The sequence below is a fragment of the Labeo rohita genome, chromosome 18 (assembly GCF_022985175.1).
Source record: "Labeo rohita strain BAU-BD-2019 chromosome 18, IGBB_LRoh.1.0, whole genome shotgun sequence".
NCBI lineage: Eukaryota > Metazoa > Chordata > Actinopteri > Cypriniformes > Cyprinidae > Labeo > Labeo rohita.
This window is the reverse complement of record NC_066886.1, coordinates 16319434-16341859: the sequence shown is the minus strand read 5'-3', so window position 1 is coordinate 16341859 and position 22426 is coordinate 16319434. Positions and strand designations below refer to the sequence as shown.

General features: G+C 36.5%; 1 protein-coding gene across 2 annotated transcripts in view; it reads left to right on the top strand.

Moving 5' to 3' along the window:
* Positions 1-160: 160 nt before the first annotated feature.
* Positions 161-22426, top strand: part of sema4ba (sema domain, immunoglobulin domain (Ig), transmembrane domain (TM) and short cytoplasmic domain, (semaphorin) 4Ba) — an 89933-nt gene continuing 67667 nt past the window's right edge. Inside the window, exon 1 of one of the 2 annotated variants that reach the window (XM_051134339.1) lies at positions 161-348. The gene's annotated coding sequence lies outside the window, so the exon portion shown is untranslated. Of the gene's footprint in view, positions 349-15260; positions 15444-22426 lie in introns of those variants that run through there. The other variant, XM_051134338.1, reaches the window with a different exon arrangement.

Below are 22426 nucleotides of genomic sequence, written 5' to 3'. Positions count from 1 at the left end.
GTAAAGGGGAGTGCCTCCTCTCCCCTCTCCCCAGCTCTGCCTCCTCAGGAGTGGAAAGCAATGATGTAATGTGCCTGGCTGCCTCAGAATGAGCAGCCCCCCTCTGCTGCGTTTCATTCCCCCTTTCTCTCTCTCTCGCTTTCTCTCTGCCTCTCTCACTCTCCCTCCCATCCTCTGCTGCTGCTGCTGCTGGTGCTGGCGGTGGCTGGCGTTTGTATGCGCTGTGCCGTGTGTGAGCTGCAGCCCTGGGCATCTCTGGGGATCCCTGCAGAGCTACTGTTCCTCTTCTCCCTGTGACGGCTGGGGCTCGCCCGCTCGCGGAAAAGACCCTCTCTCTCGTCGGCCGAGGTAATTTCTCTCCAACCTGACAAATGGCATGTGTTGCAGGTTTTAAAAGAAAGCGAGCGAGGCAGGACAGGGGTTTTGGGCTTAACAGCTGAATCAAAAGGTCTGCGCGCTGAAAGCCTGCTGTCACCGCAGCACCGGGTGCCATGGCAATAGATTGAATTTGGTTTCCCGTGGCTGCCGCTGTCAGTTCTCCTCTCTGGCGGCTCTCACGCATGCACCGCTTCTAGTAAGGTGTTGGTTACCATGGTTAGGAAAGGATGGATTCCTGTGCTGGCTCATAGCTGGGTCAGCATATCACCTGGACTGCAGCCTTTTCAGAACAGAACTGAATGGATCTTCACTGTGGCTTGAAAGTAAGAGTGTCTGTTTTATTCTGGAGGTTTAAATGAACAGGTGAACTTGCAGCTGAGATTGGGTTTGACGCTTTTTGGTAAAGGTTTTATTACTTTGTCCACTAAGACTTGTAAATTATGCTGAGCTAATGTGGGAAATATGTTCCTGTTTCAGCATGAATGTGACATGTAGATTGATTTTCCTGCATATTTATGCGTGAGGGACTGGGTGTGTGCGTGGACAATGCTTCATACTACGGACAGGGTAAGCCCCTCTCGCAGCTCTCGCGTTTTTTTTTTTTTTTTTTTTTTTTTTTTTTCCCTCCTTTTAATGTGGACAGAATCTGCTGAGACACAGCTAGTGATTTCTGTTTACAGACTTGCCAGTATTTTTTGTTGTTACTATACTCCAATTTTAGGAAATGCATTAAATATATATATATATATGTATATATATATATATATATATATATATGTATATATATATGTGTGTGTATGTATATGTATAATTTCTTTTTTTTTTTTTAATATACAGTAAAAGTTAGTGTTTTAGCTCGCTGTGAAATCCCACACTTTGTCTGTTTCTTTTTTTTTAATATTTCATGTGTCTGGGCTGCTCCACGTGCATATGTGGTCATGACTAATTTATCCAGAGGATTTTTCCCTGTTATATCAGGAGACGGAAAATACCATCAGCCTCCATGTCAATTTTGCATAAATAATTGATCGGCTAAGTTTGAGTAATTACTGCACTGTGTGAATATAAATCTCCTGCATTATAGTTGTAGCTTCTAATCCAGTCTTTCGCAATCTTAATTTGCTCATTCAACCTGAGTAATTATACATTTTAGACAGTACATGCATTTTAAAAGTCCTCTGGGGTTTATTACAGAAACAGTAGGCTAGTCTCAATGTCAGAATTAAATAGTGTAAAGATTTTCTTTTGTGATGAGGATCAGTGAAATCTGCAGACCTGAGAAAAATGGCCCACTGTGATTGGTGGAATGGGACCATGTGGGCTTGTCGGGGGTCAATTTATGATTTCCCAGCGGGGAGAAGGTTATGTTTACTCAGGATGTGGTTGGCTCCTGCAGCTTGCACGCTTTATCTGTGAGCGGCTGGAATATGTGAGCGTTGCTCACAATCACATATTCTACACATCAATAAATTGATCCGACGCGTCCAAAAGAAGCATACTAACCTGAGACCTCTCTCTTTTAAAAAAAGATAAAGCTTAGATTTAGTCACTCTGTCCGATGAGCAAGACATGAAACGGCTATGGACTGAATGTTCCCTGAATGATTAGCCCATGTATCACGCAGTGCCCAAAAAACTGTTTTCTCAGTGAGTGTTTTTATTGATTTCCCTCCTACCAGACGGTGAGCCTGAATAAAAAAAAAGAAGAACCAGCCTTTCCCCAGGAAACGTCTAAATTTCACACAGTCGTAATGTTGCAGTTGAAGGATTTCGACAGACATTTTGACTCTAAGACGCTTAGCGTTCCTTCACGAAGATGCCAGGATTTAGCTTTGCAGCAGGTGATTTTTAACTGCACGGAAGTTGCTGGAGATCTTAAAATAGAGGCGGTGGAAGGGGGTGTCCTCCAGTGAGTTTACTTCCATGTTGCATTACTGTAGGATTGTGTGTCCCCTAATTTTGAGCAAGGTCAGGGAGTCTCTGGAGGAGTGCTGTTTAGTCTGGCTGAAGCTATATGGCTCATATGGTCCTTCGTGTAGTGTTGTTATCTGAGCGGTCTTGACAGGGTCTTTGTCTCATTGCGGTATTGTTTCTCTCTCACACATTCACAAACTAGAAACCAAGACAAAGGCCTCTGAAAGGACAGACATGGTATGCGTAGTAAATTCCAAATTTGTGTGTCAGCATCGCATTGAGCAATCAATCAGTTCTGTTAATTATAAACCTCAACTCTTATTTGAAAAAACCTGCTTACTTCGGCCTAAGCTGGGTTGATGGTTTTAGCTGGGCAGAAGTGTCCTAAAGTTTCCAAAACTCTTAAAAGGCAGGGTTATGACAGTAAATAAGACCAGCAAATCATCTGGTTGGTTTAAGATGTTCTTTCTGAGTGTGGAAGTGACTAATTTGGGTTTGTGTTTGGGTTCCTTGCCATTTTCACCTTTGGCTAAGCTTTATAATGGCAGTGAATGGCTGATGAGATTTTGAAGTCCAATAAAGTGCATCCATCCATCATAAAAACTACTCCACAGATAAAGGCCTACTACTAATAAAGACCATGCATTTGTAAGAAAAAAATCCATATTTATAAACCATACTCTCTAGCTTCCACTAACTGTTGTAAACGCCTCGTTTCACTTCAGGAAGCCTTTATTAACCCCGCCAGAGCTGTGTGGAGTACTTTTTAATTTATGATGGATGGATGCACTTTATTTTGCTTTAAAATCTCAACACCCATTCGCTCCCATTATAAAGCTCGGAAGAGGCAGGACATTTTTTTTCTATATCTCCAATTGTATATGTCTGAAAGAAGAAAGTCATACACACCTAGGATGACTTGACGGTGAGTAAATCATGGGGTAATTTTCATTTTTGGGTGAACTATCCCTTTAATATTCAGTAATATTATCAATTTGACTGCACTGAGACTATTAGATGAGAACAAAACTTGAATTGTGCTGAATAATGAGACTGTTGCCCTCTGTGGAGCTGCTTATAGCTGAATTGAACTTGTTTCATAACTGATGAACTTTCCACAGTTATTGAACTGAACTGAATCAGCACTAAATTGGCTTGAGCTGAATAATGACACTGTTGTCTTCCTTAGAGCTGCTTTACAGCAGAATTTAAATTCTTCTCATATTTAAAGAACTTTGCATAATTGATTCTGTTATTTCCTGTTAATTGCTCTGAAACGGCGTATAACGTGTATTGTATAAAGTGCTAGATAAAAAAGTGACTTGAAAAAGGGATAGTTCATCCAAAAATCTCAATTCAGTCATTAATTTCTCACCCTCATGTGTCATTTCTAAACCTATGAGACCCAGTGTTAATTTTGACAGCAAATTTTTATTTCGTTTTAGTCATAGTCTTCTAACTAAAATGCTGTTTAGTTTTAGTCATATTGTAGTCATCTGAATTGTGTTTAGTTTTAATTTAGTTTAAGTTCATTAAATATCATAAGATTTTAGTCAACTAAATCTACAGTGATTTAGTCGGCTAAAATCTGTTGGGTTTAGTTAAAGTTTTAGTGTATTGGTTTTATTAAGCATTTATCTACAATTACCAATAGGCCAATTATGCATTCTTTATAACAACTTGTTCACCACATTGTTTATTCTTTCAAGCAGACATATTTATTTATACAACTAAATTAAGCTTAATCTGTATTAGGGCTACTAAAGTGATTCAGCAGTGAGTGATTTTCTGTCTTTCTTTTGTTGCTTGATTAACATCAATGCCACAGACAATAGCAGCTAAATTAAGCTGCTGTCCCTTTAAAAACGAATACATGGATGCAATGTACTGATACATGTCTGATATTCTCCCAACTGTTTACGTTCACACAAAACGTAACCAAGTGTGTTTACATTAATACTCATCAAAATAGACATTTCTACATCATTTTGTGTGTATTTCTCCGTTCATGAGATGCGAAAGAGAGTTCGTGCTCTGTGTGAGAGGCGCTGCTTCGGTGTCTGCTCTCAGAAAATCAGACCAAATTGAGTTCTCTTTGCGTCGTCAAATTATCAATATGTCTGCTCATCTCTTACTACCAGATATTGACATTTTTTAACATTTTATGAGACATGCAGCAAATATATGCCAGCTTATGCTCTGCTGGATAGATCAATAGGCTATGATACAGTTCTAATGTACACATCTAATCTCCTACGCAGCAGATTTGTTCTGAATGAATCTGTTCCCAAATCGTCCCTCCCTAACATTTTCGTCTCATTTTCATTCATTGACGAAAATGTCAATAGATTTTCGTCATAGTTTTTGTCATTCAGAACGAGTTTTTGTTTCGTTATCATCTTGTTCGTATGTCGTTGATGAAAATTATGACGAAATTAACACTGAAAGACAGAAAAAGAACACAAATTAAGGTATTTTTGATTCAATCCGAGAGCTTTCTGACCCTGCATAGACAGCAATTCAACTACCATGTTCAAGGCCCAGAAAGGTAGTAAGGACATCATTAAAGGAGTCCATTTGACATCAGTGGTTCAACCGTAATTTTATGAAGCTACAAGAATACTTTTTTGTGCTCAAAGAAAACAAGAAATAATTGTATTTTTAAATAATGATCTTGTGAATGCGCATTGATTGACTTGGAAGAGAAGAAATTATTGCATAAAGTTATTTTTGTTTTCTTTGCGCACAAAAAGTATTCTCGTAGCTTCATAAAATTACGGCTGAACCACTGATGTCATGTGGACTATTTTAACAATATCCTTACTACCTTTCTGGGCCATAAAATGTGTTGCAGTTGCATTGCTGCCTATACAGGATCAGAAAGTTCTCGCATTTCATCAAAAATATCTTAATTTGTGTTCCGAAGATTGTGTTCCGAAGATGTCTTACGAGTTCATGAGACAGAATATTCATTTTTGTGTGATTTATCCCTTTAAAGTGTTTCGATGATTGACTTTTGTCATCCATGATGTTGGATTTTTAGTTTCTCACTAAGGTCATCACATCACATCAGTACATTCTGGGATTGCCTTCAGGGAAAGATACAGTACATGAAATGCTACTTTAATTATGCTGACTCTTAAAGCTTGTCCTTATTCCACTCTGGCTCACAGAGAGTTTGCATGATGTCATTTTTGTCATCAGCATCAGTCTGCTGATGTGTGCACACTGTCCGTGTGAATCCTGATTTTGAGTTCACGGAGACTTGCATGAAGTATTTAAAGGAGATGTTCACTTCCAGAACAAAAAATTACAGATAATGTACTCACACCCTTGTCATTCAAGATGTTTGTGTCGTTCTTTCTTCACTCGATAAGACATTGTTTCTTGTGGATAAAAAATCAGGAATTATCTCCATATTATGGACCTCAATGGTGCCTCCAAGTTTGAACTTACAAAATGCAGTTTAAATGCAGCTTTAAATGGCTCTAAATGATCCCAGCTGAGGAAGAAGGGTCGGATCTAGCAAAACAATTGGTCATTTTCAAAACAAATTGACAATTTATATACTTTTTAACCTCAAACGCTCGTCTTGTCTAAATCTGCGGGAACCGTTTTTCCCGGTTCAGTACGGTCAAGACAGTTAGGGTATGTTGAAAAAACATTTTGTTTTCTTCCCCAACTTCAAAATCATCCTACATCACTGCAGAAGTACCAACCCAGTGTTTACAAAGTGAACATGCAAAGAAGATCAAACGCCTTTGACGAAAAAAGGTAAACAAAAAAATATTTTTACGTTGAAGAAGAAAACGAGACGGGAGTTTTTTTAAATACCCTAACTGTATTGACCCGGATTACACAGACTACGCACGCACATTTGAGGTTAAAAATATATAAATTGACAATTTGTTTCGAAAATGACCAATCGTTTCGCTAGATAAGACCCTTCTTCCTTGGCTGGGATCGTTTAGAGCCATTTAAACTGCATTTTGGAAGTTCAAATTTGGGGGCACCATTAAAGTCCACTATATGAAACATTCCTGAAATGTTTTCCTCAAGAAACATAATTTCTTATCGACTGAAGAAAGACAGACATGAACATCTTGGATGACAAGGGGGTGAGTAAATTATTTGTAAATTTTTGTTCTGGAAGTGAACTTCTCCTTTAAGTGCTCGAAAGACAAAGGTCCACTGGGTAGTGGACACACATTCATAAAATGTGCTTTGAATGGCTTGTATGCTCAACTGGAAAATGAAGTATACCTGAGCCTTAAAGGGATAGTTCACCCAAAAGTGAAAATTACCCCTTTATTTACTCATCCTCAAGATATGCGCTAAAACGCCACTCTTTCCTGTTTAGAGATTACAGGTTATAAAGTTATACTTTGGATACTTTTCTCACAAAAACACATCAGTTTGCTTTAGGAGGCCTTTATTAACCCCTGGAGCCATGTGGAGTACTTTTTATGATGGATGGATGCACTTTATTGGACTTCGAAATCTTAACACCCATTCACTTCCGTTATAAATCTTGGAAGAGCTAGGACATTTTTTAATATAACCATGAATGTATTCATCTGAAAGAAGAGAGTCATACATCTAAAATGGCTTGAGGGTGAGTGAATCATTTTCATTTTTGGGTGAACTGTCCCTTTAAGTTACCTTGTTTAATAAGTTTGAAGCAACTTTTGCACTAGGAGTGTCTATAAGGTGCAAGTCATTGTACCAAGAAAGTCTCTAAAAAGCTGTATTTCATCTGCAGCGCTGTGTCTTTTCTTTGTGTTTGTGTCCTTGGCAGTAATATGAATATTAAGAACTAGTATTGACTCCCCAAGATTTTTTTAGTCACAGTTCATTGCTTGCCCAGGTTCATTACTCTCAGCTGTGGTGAAACAAAACAGATGCTCCTTTTACAGGCTCAGCAGCGCTGGAGTAAAAATGCCGGGCTGCACTTTTTCCGAGACTTGTCCTGGTTATCGAAACCTTTTTTTTTGGGCTGTCCACGTTTGCCTCATACCAGGCATCAGTATGCCACAGTTGAAAAGAAAAGCAGCAGCAAGTCTTTTTGTTTTCATTAGATAGAGTTAATTAGTGTTTTATTTGAAGCCCCCCCTGAGGTCTGGCTCAAATACAAGACTTCTGTTCGCTCTTGGCCCTGCTGAATAACTTGAATGACAAATCATTTCCCTGAGCTGTGTCCTCACCGCAGGGACACTTAGGTCAAGTCCAACCAGAAATATATTTGAAACAAAAAATGCTTAAACTTGTTGTCTCATACCTCAAGGTCAGTTTGTTCTGCAATTCAAGCACGTATTGGTGAATGCAAGTATCGGCATACAGGAAATCAGGTCGTATGTCATCGCCGATCATGAATAGGGAAGCATTTAACTGATGCCGCTATTGTCTGTTAATTATTTTTACTGACAGGAGGGGGAAGTTGGGGAGGGGGGACGACAAATGATCTGTTACACACTGCCAGGGGAATTGTCCTGGCAGACACATGAAAGCAAACCATCGTTCCTTTGATATGGACATTTAGAGCCACCTGAGGAGACGTTTGTCTGCTTTACGCTTGTTCTCAGCTGACTCTCTTTCTTCATTTCTCTGTGAAAAGCAGACATTTCTTAACCCAATATTTCCTATTTAGAAAAGGTACATTGGGTACAGCAACACAGACAGTGTTTTGCAACAAGTGTGTGGTAATATCTTGTTACTAATGTTGTTGTATATCTCTTAGGATTACGTAAAATATCCAGTTTGGTGCTAAAACTAAGAAATTATTTTGTATCAATTAATTAATCAAGTGATAATAATAATAATAATAATAATACAAAGAAAATTATATTTTATGCATTTATTTTTTACAAGTATTTTTATTTTAATGGTATTAAGTTTAAAATTTCTGATTTATATTTTGTATTTTTCACATCATTTTTATAATTAAAATTTTATATAAATTATTTAAAAACTATATAATAATTATATTATTGTTTTACTACTATAATAATAATACAAAGAAAATTATATTTTATGTATTAATGTTTTTATGAGTATTATTATTTTAATATTATAATTAGATTTATAATTTCTAATGTACTTTTTATATTTTTCAAATAATTGTTATATTATTGTATTTATAATAATAATAATAATAATAATAATAATTATTATTATTATTATTATTATTAAGTTCATAATTTTTAAGTTTATACATTTATTATTCTTAAATAATAGTTTGTTTGCTCCAGCACTGGATATTATTCATTCATTCATTCATTCATTCATTCATTCATTCATTCATTCATTCATTTATTCATAATTAAATTAAATTAAATTATGTATTGCTTTTTATTAGTATTATTATTTTAATATTATAATTAAATGTATAATTTATAAAAAATATATAATTGATAATGTACAATTATATATTTCATATAACTTTTATAATTAAAATGTTATAGTTATTATTTTAAAATTTAATATTATTTAATTATATTAATATTATTACTATTACTATTGGGTGTTTACATTATTGAAATCAGTTATTATTACTATGTTTAAATAATCTTTTTTTTTTGGTTCAGCACTAGATATTGTTAATTTATAATTAAATTAAAATATTTAATTAGTATTAGTTTTAGTATTATTATTATTTAGTATTAAAGTATTACTATTTTAGTATTATAATTAATTTTATAATTTCTAATATACATTTATATTTTCATATAATTTTTATAATTTATATTTTATATTTATTATTTTAAAACTACATTATTAGTAGCAGTAGTAGTAGTAGTAATATTATCATTGGGGTTTTTACATGATTGAAATCAGATATTATTGTGTTTAAATAATAATTTGTTTGCTCCAGCACTGGATATTATTCAATTATTCATTCAATTTCAATAGTTCATTCATTCATTCATTCATTCATTTATTTTTAATTTAATTTAATTTAATTTAATTTAATTTAATTTAATTTAATTTATAATATTTTATTCTAAAATATGCAAGTAATTATTTTATAATATGTTGTAGTTGTTGTTTAAATAATTGGTAAAGTTTTTTGCAGCACCAGACTTCATATCATATGTAATCCTTACAGAAGGATACAACCATTTAATTTTCCCAGCTGACTAAAGTAACCAGAAATGCAGTGTTTGCAGTAACTTCCTACTAATCACAAGGTTCACAAGCAGATAAGAGACACAAGCTAAAGGCCCGGGGGCTCTTGACGAGTACTGGCGTCGGCACACGCTGATGGCAGAGCTTGTAAGGTTTTATGAGGGTGGGACATTAGTCATCCAGATGAAAGTAAAAGTGAGAAGTATTTTTTGATCTTTCACCAGTCAAAACTTAATCTGGACCCCAGGAGACATTCTCCCTCAAATATGCTCGTAAAAAAAGATTAATGCCACTATATATGAAATGAATTTACATACTGCTTGTCACAGCGTAAACACAAGTGTTTTAAAGCAATGTAAACCATTTTCACTTTCTTTCTGACTAGTAATCAGAGTTAGACTCTAACCTGTAATTAGTGTTTAGTGAATAAACTGGTCTGTAGACGAAACTAAAAGTCATTTAGTTACTAAAGTTATCGTTTATCAGTCTATAAAATGGTTGGTTTATTACATCTGAATCAAAATTGATTTGACTACAGGCCCTGATTCATTTATTTATCAGAATATTGTAAACAAAAGGCTGCACATTCAGCACATTTCAGGCTGAAGCTGTAATCAATGTTGTGCTTTATACAGCATAAGCCAAGCGTCTTTATTTGTCTCATTCTCATAATCCTGTTCAGAAGGAGCTTTGCCATCACCTCCTGTGGTGTTGGCTATCTGTCAGTCTCTGTACAGAGACACAGTTGTTGATTCAGATTTAGAGAAGACAACGGCACTTCACATCAGAACAAACTCAGCTTCAAACCTATGCACTAATTCCCCGTATTCTCAGCATGGGAATGCGCTTGAGAAAGCAGAGCCTCATTCGTGATTTCACAAGTTAGAGCACTAGAAGACTAAGAATCATTGCAATACCCATTCAAATCTACAGAGGTCAGAATTTGTCACTGATAGGAATATCAACACTCAGGTTATTGGACTTTGCTCATTTGATATAAAAAAGTAAAAGTCAAATAAAAAAGTTTAAGTATTTAAGAACATCTCTGGTTGACAAGACAAGGTTAAAGGAACAGTTTGACCAAATTCTGTAATCTTTTACTTCTGTGTGACTTTTTTGGAGACATTTTGAGAAATGTCTCAACGGTTGTTGCCCATTAAATGAGTTTCACTGGTGTCCAAGACCACATTTGACCCCACTGTCTTCTTGTATGGACAAAAAACACTGAGACATTTCTCCAACTGTAGTTGTTACGCCCACAAGGGTGTGTAAATTTTGATTTGCGGTTGGTCTATCCCTTTAAACATGTCAATTCTAAATAATCTAAACAACTCTAGCCTGCGTTCCAATTTAGGGGATTACGCACCCCCTATAGAGAGATTAACGGAGCTGAAAACTTTTGAGCCAATGCTTCCCCTTTTTGGGTAGACATGAAGCCCTGGGAGTTTAACTTCGGATGACAAATGAGACAGAGGGGACAACGGCAAAGCTGTCTGTAAGATGTTCACGCCACATCAGTCAACCTAGAGGTTCGGAGGGGAAAAAAAGAGACACTTTGTGGAGTGCTGATGAAGTTAGAATTCAGATTTTAAATGCTCTGGGTCAAATGACGAAATGTTTGTTTCGGAATCCTTACATGGGAGTCTAAGCAAGTAGATGCATGATTTGGTTAATTTGTCATACAGGATGATCTGTCCACGTTTGATTACGCAAGAGTGATTGAACAAAGTAAGAAAACAAGGACATTTTTTCTTTTTTTTTGGCCTTTTTCATGCTTTTTAACCGAAAGAACAGTAGAGATTGACAGGAAAGCATGGGGTGGATAGTTGGGAAAGGGATTGGGAAGAACTGACCACAGATATGGCTTTTCATCTGAAAGATGTATATAGTACCAATTTTACACGGCAGCTCAATCTAATGTTAACCTAGAAAAGTTAAGTGCGGAGTGTGGAAACTGAACAGTAGCGTGCTTACTGCATGACAGATGGTGGCGCCAGTGAGTTCACTTGCTCTTACAATACTCCGTCATTTTTGCTCACTCACAATAACAGAGAAACGTTGTGCTTTTGTAAAATAATGAAAGCAAACAGGATGCACTTTCTGCCGTCTCGGTCTCTGTGAACTTGAGCGTACAACTTCGAAACTCAGTGTATATGGAGATGACAAATATATAGAGAGAGAGTGGAATTTCTACTTTCAAATAAACCAATTAAAATAGAAAATAAATATTCTCAGATTATGTAAACCATATGAAATGTACATACAGGCGCATCACTACTGTGGAGATGACGAGTCAGTGTTGCCGAGTTCATTTCTTAAGCTAAAAACAAAGAACTAGTTTATTAATAAATTATTAAAACGTTAATGCAGTCTCTCTGTTTTTCCCTGACACATTCATGATTATATCTGCCAGTGTGCTGTGGCAAGCTCTTTTTCCGTGCACTTGAGTGCTTCTTAGGCTATGTAGGCAATTAAAGGCTTATTATTATGATTTATATGGTTTATTAATAAATGTGCGACTAATAGTCGACTAATGCTTACAATGAATGACTACTAGTCGATCAGAAAAACCCTTTAGTCGAGGGCAGCTCTAGAAAAAACTGACACCCTTTGGGTGCCACTCAGTGGACATTTCTCATCAAATATGTTACGAAACACAAATTTTGTGTCTTGCGAAAAAGTTCACACAGGTATGTTTTCGTCATGAGATCAGGCTTCAAATTACTTACAGCTAAATGCAAACAGCAACTGAATGATGGGATGGAAGTGGTTAGAAAATGATAGTGGTTGTTTTAACCTGTGAAAAAGCAAAATTCATATTACTCTGACATGAAGGATTCCAAAAAGTGGCTTTTCTAGTAATGCAATAGAAGAACCATTTCCCTAATGTGACAAACATTTGAATAATTTATAGAACCTTTTTCCACTTTTAAAGAGATAGTGCACCCAAAAATGAAAATTCTGTCTTAATTACTCACCCTCATGTTGCTCCAAACCTGTAAGACTTTTGTTCTTCGGAACGCCATTTAAGATGTTTTTGATGAAATCCGAAGGCTTTCTGACCCTGCTTAGACAGCCACTACCATGTTTAAGGCCCAGAAAGGTAGTAAGGACATCATTAAAATTGTCCAAAAGTAAAATAGTCAAGTTCTGTCATGAAAATCTTTGGTCATTAATGCAAACTGATGATATTCACAGAATTAAACTACTTGGCACAAGCTGATTGGTTCATGTTGCATACGCAGCCAATGAGCTTGCTGCTTTACATTTAAATGGCTGGTTAGCATTCACTGGAGCATTTTACAGTGTGCATTCAGAGTTAGTCTGAAACCCTCCACCTCCCCAGCTCCACCTGTATAAATCTCCTACGGGTTATTATAAATACTACTAGTGCAGCAGCAGTGTCGGCGCCAAGACCAAATACATTAACACTGTCATATCCATTACAATTGCAAAAACTTCCGAGAGTTGTCATGATAGAACTACATTCAGCATGTTTCAAAATGACATGCGTAATAGTAGACCAGGCCTGACTGGTATAAAGGGACGGGAAGGAGGCGGAGTCCCAGTCTGCATCTGGCGTCTGTAAGTAAGAGGCTGATAAGTGGCTCAGCTCTGCTTCCCGTCTCTCATGACACACTTGTGTCTGCATTTGGCTCGTCCCCGTCTCTTAATGACGGCATCCCGAAGCCTGACACCCCAAACCTACCATTCCATCTGCCTGCTTAGCATTTCCCCTCAATACATAATTAGCAGCACTATTTCAGTCACAGGGATTCCCAACTGTGACTGTTCCTCTATTGCGCTCCATAGTTCTCTTCCCTTGTTAACTAGGGCGTGATTAGACGATTTGTCACTGAGATCTTTCAGTTGTTGCGGCACCATCCGTTTTAGGGTTTCAGTGACATTTTAAGGACTGGTTTTAACACCGGTGTGAGTCTTCTTTAACAACTCACGTAAAAAGAAGTGTCTCAGGCTTGTTAGGCTGTGATTGGAAATACTGTGTTTTGGGAGAAAGCTTTCTAATGCGTTATTCTGTGAGTATTGTCACTCACATGCTATAAGGTGACTGTCACTCAACCAGGAATAACACTATTGTGGTGTTGTATGTAAGGTGTTGTAACATGAGCCAAGGGCAAGCGGTGTCTGTTGAAATGGAGGAGTATTTAGTTTCAAATAACGACCTTTTTGAACTACACTGTGCTGTCCTACCTCCTCACATATTATGCTTTATAGATGTTAATTAGAATCTGCTGTGCTTGTAGGACTGTAACCATCGTAGATAAGGTTTATTTGTGTAGTGATTTCATACACAGAGGTGATTCAAAGGGTTTTACATAACAATAATAAGAAGAGAAAAATTGTACAAATTGTTTCTCTGTATAAAAAAAAAAATAATAAAAATAATATATTTTATAATAATATAAATAAAATAATATATATATATATATATATATATATATATATTAATAATAATAATAATAATAATAATAATAGTAATAAAGAAAGAAAATAAAGTTATATTTATTTATTGCCTCTTATTAATTAGTCATTAAATTATTAACTAATATAATTAAGTTGCATTTTCTAATATTTTCAGTAATAATCGCAATAAATTAAATTATTATTATTATTATTATTATTAGTAGTAGTAGTAGTATTTTAATAAATCATCAACACTGAGCAGGTCCTTAAAATATGTTGGATAGTGGTTGATCAAGTTATTACTTTTAAATGTAGTCCTTCTATCATTAATAATAATAATAATAATAATAATCATTATCATATTATTAAATAATATTTATTATATTTTTCTTTTTCTTCTTCTTCTTCTTCTTATTTATATTAATTATTATATATATTATTTTAGAAATGTTTTGGATAGTGGTTGATCAGGTTATTATTTTTAACTTCATCATCTTCATCATCATCATCATCATCATCATTCTTCTTCATCTTATTATTATTAATACTACTACTACTAATAATATGAATATAATAATATAATAATAATTATTATTAGAATAATATTATTATTATAATAATTAGTATATATTATTTTATACTATTTAAAATAATAATCATATTTAATAATAATAATAATAATAATAATAATATAAAGAAGGAAAATAAAGTTGTATTTATTTCTTTGTTTTTATTCATGATTTTTTAAATTATTAATGAATATGATTACATTTTATATTTATATTTAATAATAATAATAATAATAATAAAAAATGATAAAATTATCATAATAAACTTATCAGTGTATTTATTTTTCTCTTAGTGTATTAATTTACTCTTAGTCTATTGATTGTTATTATCATTGCGTTTCTTATAATTTATTAATTTTATTTAATTATACACAATGAGGAGGACATATGCCCTTATAAAATATTTAGGATAGTGCTTGATCATTTTGTTTCCCATAGTTCTTGAACTTTTACATTTAGTCAGGCGAACACTGAATATTTAGTTACTTTATTGTTCGCAAGTCTTTCTTATAAATTAAACTCTTCCTCTAAAGAAGTCAGTTTAAAATAGCTTTTAAATGTATTACACTCCCTTCCAATATTTTTTATGAATGCTTTAACTAATTCAGTTGTGTTAATCATTTAATCTTGGAAATGGCATTGTTGAAAGTTAAAATTCAAGTTTAAATCACCACTAAAACTGAAACTAGAGATTAGCAAGAAATCTTGTGATTTCCTCTCAGTCTTAGTCTTGCTGTCTACCTCTCTCTCTCTCTTTCTCTCTCTTTCTGCTTCTCTTACTATGTGAGGGGAGGAGCAGTGATTAAGGGAGGTTTTACTACACCAGCGTGTCAGATACACATTCAGTCACAGCAGCAGACAGAGCATGAGTGTGAGCGCTGTACCACCAATCCCACATCCAGACCTATAAACAGCTGATACTGGCAGTCTCAAAAGCTGGATCTACTGACAATCCTTAAGGACTCTGATTTCCATTGGGATTTCTTGTTTCCTGTGAAGAACGAGTCGGAAACCAGAACGTGTCAGAAAGAAAGTAAGTACTCAGCACTGCTTGCTTCAGTGCTTTAACTGGTTGCTGTTAATGATTGATTCGTGTCTGCAGGAGTGTTTGGTTAGTGTGCAAACGAAAGGGTTTTATAAGGCTAAGTGGTGTGGCTGCACGGGGGTTTGTTATTGCAAGGGGCTGCTGGGACGGGAGGGATGGAGGGGGAGGGTGTGTGCTGACACAAGACAATCCCTCTACTGTAAGACCTTATCTGCAAGGTGATAGCCGGTCGTAGCGGATCACGGGACAGCGAGCTCAGTCTGCTTCTGTTTGCCTCAAGTGCCTCAGTTTGTTTGGGTTTGGTTTCAAACGATCAGTTTTGCAGGGTGTGTTGCAGTTTGGGTTGGCTGGTGCGTATGAGCTCTTTGGCTGCTTGACTTGGAGAAGCTTAAAGCTCTGTCTCTTGATCTGCGGAGTTTAGTATCTTTGCGCACACTCTCTGCCAGCAGACGGGAGCATATGTGGCAGGCAGTGGAGGAACTTTCCATGAACTCTGGATGGGGCTTTGCAAGTGAAGGGAAAATTTGGAAAGTGAGAAGTGTGAGGTTCTCCATTAGAAGATCATGTGGTTTTGGCATCTTTGGAGATCTGTGATTGGGTCAAGGGCATGGGTGGACACTGCAGGTGTTTGTCGGAAACACAAACCTCTTGCTTGTTTTGCACTGTTAGTCATCCATATATTAGTGACTATTAATGCATTACCAATCAAAGCCTCCCACAGACATAAATATGAAACCATTTCAATGAAATACAGCCCTTTTTGACATATGTGGGTTGGTTTTCTTAGTAAGTAGCATTTAGGGTGGAAACCTACATAGTGCTCAATTAAAGGGATAGTTCAACTAAAAGGTAAAATTACGATTTACCTAGATTCTATGCAGTTTCTTCTTTCAAGAAGGCAGGTGAGAGCAAAACAAAACAAGACACCAGTCACAAATTAGAAGTACAAAACAAGGATTTGTGAAGAAAATGTTGGATTCAATATAATCCAAAGAGGAGACTGGTTTTACTTGGCTGTAAACAAAACTTAGTTCTCGCGAAACTAACATATTCTCATCGGACCTCACCAGGGCTCTACAGTTTTACCATTTCAGTCGCTTTTTTCTACGTGTTTTTGCAATGTTGAGTAATGTATCACAGACATATCTCACAAATCCTTTCATAAAGTTTAGAGAGAGTGTAAATAAGAGATTCATTGTGCAGCGTAGAGAGCTTCGTTGATTATAATGGAACTTTGTGAGATATTATGAGATATTGATCTAATACAACAGGAAGTTAATATTAAGTGACTTACATTGTCTGACTATAACACTTGCCTGATTTTGCTCTATTTCGTCATCAAAAATGGTTTGAAACAAGTCGCAACTGAGCCGCTTAATGAACGTCGTTTTTAAAAGAATCCAGTGAGTCAATGATTCAATTTTCCATTCATAAAAACAGTCTCTTGCTTTATTCCTGAATGAATCAGCTGTTCGAATGAATCAAACGAATGAATGATTCAGTAATTAAATCAGTGACTTGCTGCCACCTACTGGCAGTTTTAGTTTCATTTTTAAAGTATCTTTTCAGTTATTTAAATCAGTTAATATTTCTGTATTCAAAATTTGATATTTAAAACATTAATCTTAACATGAATTTATGAATTGTATAGCACTCATGCCACCTCTGAGCCTCATTAAACATGAAAATACACCTACAAGCCACTTTTGTGTTCTTCTATGCCACCTGTAGTACAAATTAATTTTGTTAATGCTGATTTCAGTTGATTGGTAACTTATTCTTATTCTACTTATTCTTATTCCATTGTTTTAATTAGAAGCTTCAAAAATATAATAAAAAAAGATGACATGAAAGATACTTGCCATACTTTTAATAAAGTTAGAAAAATGCCATTACAAAGGTAAAAAAAAAAAAATCTCCTGTAAATCACTTTAAGGAGTCAAATATCACCTTGTAAAGAGAAGGCTATTAGGGTGCTACTAAAAGGTGCTACAAAAATTTTGACACCTTATTTTTTAAAAGTAGGAGCACAAGTGCTCCTAAAAAAGAACAGAGCCCTGTTTACACTATGCCATCTGCTGGAATGCAAATCTATTGTAAACGGAAGGCAGGATGACAGTTAGCGCATGCTAGAGATTATGGTTTATAATAATTTTAAATATGAATATTTTCATACAAAAACACATCAATTCATTTGACAAGGCTCCTGGAGCCATGTGGAGCACTTTTTATAATGGATGGATGCACCTTATTGGACTTCAAAATCTCAACAGCCATTCACTGCCATTATAAAGCTTGGAAGAGCATCATTTTTGAATCATTTTTAATATAACTCTGATTATATTAATCTAAAGAAGAAAGTCATATACACCTAGGATGAGTTAATGGTTAAAACATTCTTCAAAATATCTTCTTTTGTGTGCCACAGAAGGAAGAAACTCACTTAGGTTTAGAAAAGGTTTGGTTTGGTCTTTAATGTAACGTCCCCAGCATTGGTAGTGAGGTGGTCATGGATGACCATATTTGTATTCATGTGAGTATATGCAATCAGTGCAAATCTGCACATTAAGTTCATGTCCTATGAGAGATTTTCTTTTCTTTTTAGCCAGCAGCTTGTTGGACAGCTGCACATGGGAGATAACCACTCCAGACTGAGAATTGAAGGGAACGGTAACAAACACAGCAATTTTAGCCATCTTCAAAGAGCTGTACGTTCATGCCGTTTACACTGTAGACCTACTTCCCTCAAGACTTTGAGGGAATGGTAATATTTGGGAAAGTTTTTGAAAAGTTTGGTGCATGACAGAAGAGGTATGGAGGTGGAAAAGATGACATGAAAGAAGAGCATCAGGGTGAGAGGGATGATTGTACCGTTAGCCTTTCTCCTGTGTTTTTCTTTGGTCTGATCCATAAAGACAGCGGCTGGCAACAGGCGCCTTGACAATGGTCGGCCTGTGTGAGGCTGTCAGAAAGTGTTTGGCTAGTTGGTAAAAACCGGTGCCTGTTATATCAATAGTGCACAGCCTGAACTCCTGTCATACACAATACAACACCATAAACTATTAGACAAGAGAGTTTCAAAGTCAGGGAGGGCATTTGAAAGGACAGTTGAACTAGTTACCAGGCCCTTCTGAAACTTAGATATATTTTAAAAACTGCTTAAACCATTTTTAAGTTGGTCTGCTGGTCTTACTTGATCTCCTCAGCTGAACTAGCCAAACCCCAGAACAATCAAAGCGAAGAACAACAAAACCTAGGCAGGTTTAAAGATTTTTTACCTCCTTTTATTTTAAGCATTGAATATGCTGGTTTGCTGGTCTTAGTTGTCTTAAAAAACATCTTAAACCAGCCTATGCTGGTTTTGTGGTTTGCTAGTCTTAGTTCGTCTCCCAGGCATATTTTAGAGAGGTTTTGGACACACTTCAGCTGGTCAGTTTGAAAGATCAGTTAAACTCCTCAGTTAAACTCCTGCCTAGCCTGGCTTGGAGATCAAATTCTTAAACCAGCATAAGCTGGTTTGCTGGTCTTAGTTGGCCTCTCAGACTGTTTTTTGCATGGTTTGTGCACTTGAGATGCTAATTCTGAGTTATCTGCTTGAATATGTTGGAAGACCATCTTAAACCAGCTTAGAACATCTTAGCCATGTTACGTGGCCATTTTAAACAAGCTACGACCAGCTTGGAAAGAATAAGAATAAGACACACACACACACAAAAATGAACCTGCTGACTTTGTAGCAGCAGTCTGTTACATATTAGGTCAAGAGTAAAAGCAGGACAGATGCAGGCTGTATCTCTTTGTAGTATCTTTACCGAATATAAAGCTCTCCATTCTCAGGCCTCTACGCACCACCTGTTTCTCATCCCCAGTCATCAGATCCCAAGGCTATTTTTCCAGCTTTAGCTTTGATTTCTCATGCTTGGCTCGCTATTATATACCTGCCTCTGCATGTGTGTGTGTGTGTTAGTAAGAGATTCTTTAACTTAGGTGGATTAAAGAACTGGGTCAGTTAAAGGCTGTGGTAGTAGAATCGAGGAATGTAAATAAGCACTAGTTTTATTTGCTCCCAGATTCTTCTGGCAGGAGCTCAAACTCTGCCAAGTGTTGCGACACACTGTTGAGGCACAAACAGTATAACACACAAACACAATCCCTTTTTCCGTGTCATTAACTGCTGACAGTTATACATCTATGTGACACTCCTCAACAATCTCTGCCCAAATAAACATCTTGTGTACTTAACGTTTCATATCATGCAACTGTGCTGAGAATGCTGGGAATGCCTTAATAGAGCTGTATAAGTTATAAACTATTTGATTTGCTGGTCTTAGTTGGCCATGGACTGGGACTATTTTGTGCGACCCCTGCTGGAAAAAAAAAATCAAGTTTAAGGTGATTTGCTTGTTGTAGCTGGTCTATCAGCTTGATCACACTGGTCTTTTGGCTGGTTTTAGAAAGGTTTGTGTGTTTTTTTTATAATCTCCCAGCTAAACTGTTTTCTGATTTTAGGCTGCTCAGCTAAACTAACTACTAAGTAACCACATGGTTGGCCAGATTAGGAGACCATGTTAAACCAGCTAAGATCAACAAATAAGTTTAGGCTGGTTTAGGCTTTTTTTTTTTTTTTAAGAATTGAAAGCTGTGTGATTGTGCTATCCCTACTAAACACTTTAACCAGCTTAAGACGATTTGCTGGTCTTACACACTGGATTTGTTGGTATTAGTTGGTCTCCCAGGCAAGTTTTAGAGGGGTTTGGACACTATTCGGCTGGTAAGACCAGTTGGCCAAACTAGCTAAACACCAGTTTGGAAACCATCTTAAACCAGCTAAGACCAGCAAACCATTTAGACTAGTTTAGGCATGTTTTTTTTTTTTTTCTTTAAGCATTGAGAGCTATGTGATCATGCTATCCCTACTAAAACCTAAACCATTCTAAGATGGTTTGCTGGTACTAGCTTTTGCTATCCCTATTAAACCCTTAAACCAACCTAAGATAATTTTCTGGACTTAGTTGTATTAAAAAGTATTTTAAACCAGCCAACACTGGTTTTATTGGTCTTAGTTGGTCTCAGAGGCTAGTTTTAGAGGGGTTTTGGACAATATTCAGTTGGTCAGTCTATAAGACTAGTTGGCTGCTCAGCTAAACTAGCTAAACACCAGCTTGGCCAGACTGGAAACCATATTAAACCAGCTAAGACCAGCAAACAACTTTAGGCTTGTTTAGGCATTTTTAAGCATTGAGAGCTGTGTGATTATGCTGTCCCTGTTAAACTTTAAACTAGCCTAAGATGGTTTTCTGGTTTTAGTTGTCTTGTAAATGATCTTATTAAAACAGCCAACACTAGTTTTGTTGGTCTTAGTTGGTCTCCTAGGCTGGTTTTAGAGAGGGTTTGGACACTATTCAGCTGGTCAGTCAGTAAGACCAGCTGGCTGCTCAGCTAAACCTGCTGAACACCAGCTTAGCCAGACTAGAGACCATCACAAACCAGGTAAAACCAACAAACAATCTTAGGCTGGTTTAGGCATGTTTTTTTTTTTTTTCTTTAAAGCATTGTGCGCTGTGTGATTATGCTATCCCTTAAACCTTAAACCAGTCTAAGATGATTTGCTAGTCTTATTTGTCTTAAAAAGTATCTTAAACCAGCCAACACTGGTTTTGTTGGTCTTAGTTGGTCTCCCAGGCTAGTTTTAGATTTTTTTGTTTTTCCTTTTTTTCTATTCCTTAAACCAGTCTAAGATGGTTTGCTGGTCTTAGTTGTCTTTAAATATCTTAAACCACCTAACACTAGTTTTGCTGGGCTGAGTTTGCTTACTGTAGAAAAAAAAAAAAAACCTAAGTTGGCCTTGGGTGGTTTTGGGGGTTCTTCAGCTAGTCAAGCTAGGAGTCCAGTTGGTCATCCACCTAAACTAGCCAAACACCAGCTTGGCCAGGCTAAAAAGCAAACTAAAACTAGTTTAGACTGTTTTAAACTTTTTTTTTCAGCAGGGATAACATAGCCCACTGAAATAACTAATAAATGCATGATGTGTGGGTGACAGACAGTGGGAACAACAGTCAGAAGCTCTGAAAGGGTTCATGTAGTTGAATCTTGTAAAGTAAGCAGTACTTGAGGCCTGGGGGGAAAACAGCCACTGTGTTTTTACTCACTGCTGGGAAGTCTTTAAACATGCGTCTTTAAGGGACGTCACAGGCCTCCCCTCTGGTTTTCCCAGTCATGCTCTCTCTCTCTATCCCAGGGGCCTTACGTGGGAACTGACTCCAGAGCTGGAAATAGACCAAAAGTTAGTATTTGCCTGCTTGTCTGCATGGTCCTTCTGACCCTGATGAGTTGGAAAGAAACAGAGAGGAATCCCGTCAGCAGAGGGGGCTTTTTGGCATGACACAGTATTTGATTTTGTAGCGTACAAACTTTTGAATTTTTAATGATCATTCACAGGGGCAAGTATGTCTGTTTTCTTAGTGCGCTGCCTGTTGCTGTCACACACTTTGACACCTTCTCTCTCACACCTGTTCCTACTGCGTGTCTGCGTTTCATGTATTATGCAGGTCTATTTTAAACAGACCAGGACGCTGAAGAGTGTCCGTGACTTTTACACCAATGGGTATGTGTATGTGTGTGTGAATCACATGTGTATTAGTTTGCATGTGCAGTTAAAATGGCATTCATTAGTTACCCCAGTTGATGAATGGACTTTCACCTAGTTGTAACCACACTGAAGACACTGAAGACACTGACATACACAGACGGCTTGTGATCCGATATCTTCTTAGAGCATTCCAGATTGTGGCCTTTACTCCACTAATGGCTTCTCCGAACCTCTTAAGCATACCTCACCCTGACCACGCAGAGATTCACACCACAACTGCTCTGCCCTCCTTCAGCAGGCTGCTTTTTATGCCACGCTACTTTTGTTTTTTCTCTGATACCTGATCTGAGCTGACAGGTTTATTTCAGAGATATTTAATGAT